Source organism: Sinocyclocheilus anshuiensis, unplaced genomic scaffold (genome assembly GCF_001515605.1).
Source record: "Sinocyclocheilus anshuiensis isolate Anshui unplaced genomic scaffold, SAMN03320099.WGS_v1.1 scaffold504, whole genome shotgun sequence".
Classification (NCBI taxonomy): Eukaryota; Metazoa; Chordata; class Actinopteri; order Cypriniformes; family Cyprinidae; genus Sinocyclocheilus; species Sinocyclocheilus anshuiensis.
In genome coordinates this window covers 56,576-60,305 of record NW_015555727.1, presented here as the reverse complement: position 1 = coordinate 60,305, position 3,730 = coordinate 56,576, and the positions used below count along the sequence as shown (strand labels likewise).

The 3,730-nt window shown below is 36.8% G+C and overlaps 1 protein-coding gene across 2 annotated transcripts in view; it reads left to right on the top strand.

Moving 5' to 3' along the window:
• LOC107672691 (growth factor receptor-bound protein 2) overlaps window positions 1-3,730 on the top strand; it is a 55,045-nt gene that overhangs the window by 2,889 nt on the left and 48,426 nt on the right. The gene's annotated exons all lie outside the window — the stretch shown is intronic.

Below are 3,730 nucleotides of genomic sequence, written 5' to 3'. Positions count from 1 at the left end.
ATATATATATATATATATATATATATATATATATATATATATATATATATGATATGCATTTGAAATTAAGCATTTTTAGGTATGAAGAAACATGAACAAAAAGCAGTTTGTTGATTTCAAGGACTAGTTCCATATTTCGTATGTTTCACCCTAAAATTAATTTTGCGTCTTTATGTAAACACCCTCATGTCGTTCAAAACCTCTATGATTTCCTTTTTGTCTGTGGAACACAAAAGTTATTTTAAAGAGCGTTTGTACTGTTTCTGAGTATGCAATAAAAGTCAGTGGGGTCCAAAATGGACAAAAAAAACCCCACTGAAACATTTTTCAAACTATCTTCTTTTGTGTTCTGCAGAAGAAAGAAAGTCATACAGTTTTGGAATTACATGAGAGCAAGTAAATCATAACTTAATTTTTGGGTGAACTATCTTTTTAATTTTACGTCATTGTTTTGAAATGCGCCTGGAAGATTACTTTAGCGCACATTGAGAAACTTTCTTGATTTTTGCTGATAACTGGTCACAATAATGCAACTTTGTCTTTCAGTTTGCTCAACCTTGTCAACAAACGGCAAGAAATATGTTGTCGTTTCATGAAAGAGTTTATGGCATTCAGCTTGTAAAATTGAAAAGCATTTTAGAGCATTTGTAGGTATGAGTGAAGAAATAATGAACAAAAAGCCATTTGTTGATTTCAAGGGCGAGTTCCTGCTCATTTCGTGATATCACTGCAGTTTCTTCCATCCAAAAAGCAGCTTCTCAGAACAACTGTTTACGCAAACATATAATTTCTCTCTCCTCTTGCATCTGAATGCTAATCTCAAGCACAGCATCTGTTAATCTGGCCAGACCTCACAGCTGTATGTCGCTGTTCAGCTTATGTAAAGCCGCGATCTTTCCTTCTCTCCCTAAGGAGAGTTCAAGCCGTCCCTCATTGAGCTGGATTGCAACATATCAGCTGTGCGGAGGAAAGGGCTTGTACTCAAGTGCTCGGAGATTTAAACACAATCATTCTAATCTCTCAGGTTGAGTTTAGGGGCATCTTTCATGCATCATGCGTGCATAAGCCTGTCATAAGCACGTCAACAGCATCATTCCTTTGATCTGATTACCGGCCCAGATTATCATCAGGTCTTTGTCTTTGTGATGGGACGGCAGAGGCACTAAATGAACCACGTCCTGAAGTGGTGTGGAGGAAAACAGGCAGGATTATGGTGTTGGTGTTCGTCTGGTCCTCTGTGGGATTTTATTTTTCCTGATTTCAGATTATAGTGTTGGATAATGTGTGCAGAACAGAAGTGTAGTTATGAATAATGCAGCAAGCAATAATAGGTTCTCATGTGTGTGTTTTCTTTTGAAAATAGCACGCATGTGCTAAGAAGCCTGACTTTATTTGGTATGCCTTGTACGCGAGTAGGAAACTGTCTACTCAAACTGCATCACCCAAAAAATTAATATTGCAACTCGCCCTCATGTCGTGTATCAACCCCACAAAAGAACAGGTTTTATGAAGGGGTAGGGGTTTATTTGTCCTTTTTAAGACAAGCATAAAAATTTAAGCAATGAATTGAATGGAGCACAGTACATCAGTGTCTAAATACAAATATAAAAAATTCCAATAGATCTCTATTACTTTTTAATTTAATTTAGCTCTGCTCCCAAACGCCAGAATGTGTAAATAACTTGTACAGTATCTCTGCAAAAAAGTAATGTTCTTCAGTATTTTTGTCTTGTTTGACCTGGATTCTTAAATTAAGATAAATTCAGATTTACTTGAGAAGCAAAATGACTTAAAATATGCCTTGCTTATGATTTTATGATAAAGACAAGAACAAATGTCTGCCAATAGGCTCAGGAAACTCAAAAATTTTAATTCAAAAGGAAAACAAGATTTTATTCCCCATTGACAGATATTTGTTGTTGCTTTAAGCATGAATTCGCTTCATTTTGTTCAATGTTTTAGAAAAGACTTGATATCTTTAATTTTCATCTCAAGTAAATGTATCTTGATTTAAGGAAGTTTAGATATTTGTATTAGAAAACAAATAAGAATACTGAGAAGTAGTGCTGTGACTGTGAATTTATGAATAAGACGTTCTGCTCTGATTTAAGACCTTCTTAGATCTTCATTTGTGAAAGGTCGAATTCAGACTTTAAGACCCTCAGAAACCCTAAAAACAGAGTTTGGAATGACATGAGGGTGAATAAACATTTGGGTGATTTATTCCTTAAATTTCACTTGTTGTTGTGTTTTGAAATGCATCAGGAAGATAGCATGCTTTTGTGCACGTGAACATAAACTGTCTTCAATTTTGCTGATCATCAGCCACAATGACACAACTTTATCTTTAAAAACACAGAAGCGGCAAGAAATATGATGTCGGCCATGTGTTTTTGAATGTACTGGATCTCACTGACATTTTTATTGATGTTTTATTGGTGTGTTTCTGGGCTAGTTCACACTGACCCAACAACCATTGCAGTTTGGTGTTTGTTGGAACATTGTGCAGTAAACATCAAGTAAGTTACATAACTTTACCATTACAAACATCATAGGTTTAAAGGGGTCATATGACGTTGTTAAAAAAGAACATTATTTTGTGTATTTGGTGTAATGAAATGTGTTTGTGGTTTAAAGGTCACATATTTTACACCTTTCTGGAGTTTTATTTTAGGTTTTGATGTCCTTAAGAATATATATTTGCGGTATAAGTACCAAAAACCACCTCAATATATTTTTACAGCTCCTCTCTCAGGAGCTCTGCTGAGAACAGGTTGATTTTGGCCTGTCTAATTAATATTCATGAGCCTCTCTTCTGATTGGCCTGTTGTTTTCTGAGTGACACACGGCCAGGCCAACCACAGATAACTAGGGTCAGCCGATGTCACAGGGCTAGCTGGAGGCAGCAAAACAAAGGGGAAACTGGAGGCGGCCCATTCAAACAGCGCAGATTCGGCTACATAAGGAGCTTAAAATATCATCTTGTTGTGATGTTGAGCGCTAGCTGTAGGCAGCCCATTCAAACCAGCGCAGATTCGGCTACATAAGGATCTTAAAATATCATCTTGTTGTGATGTTGGGTGCCAGAATCGACGTAATACAGCCTCAAATTAGACATTTGATTGCATATCTGCTGCCACTGCCAGACAAAAAACCAACGACAGCTGTGGTTAAATGCGATAAAACGAGCAGACTGGACAGAAACGATCGTCAAAAATGCTCGCGTTTGCAGCGCACACTTCTTATCAGAACAGGTTCAATAAAGTATTGTCTTCTGTTGTTATGGGCGCGTCTACAGATTTATTGCCATATGTCTATGTTTCTTGCATCTTACGACTATGTCGTGTAAGAAATAATGTCTGTGTGCATGTGTGTAAAACAATAAACTGACGACTTTTATATAATCATTTGTAATTGTATATACATTGTTGTGATTAATTGTGGCTGGAACAATAATGTAGCTGTAAAAATAGTAGCCTGCTGAAATTGAAATACGTTAGATGTGATCCACCTCATAGTAACAATCCTGTCAGATCGTCCATCCTTTGAGTGAGAGTGTAACGTTACAGGTCGGCCGATCTGGTTTCGTGGTAGTTCTGACGTCAACTGTTTACGGAAGTCACAATGGTTTGTGAAAAATCACTACTTTATGCAGGCTGTGTGCATTTTACTGTGGACTGTTACTGTTTTGAAACTTATAAGGTAGTTAAATAGCCCCTAGACCTCAGTT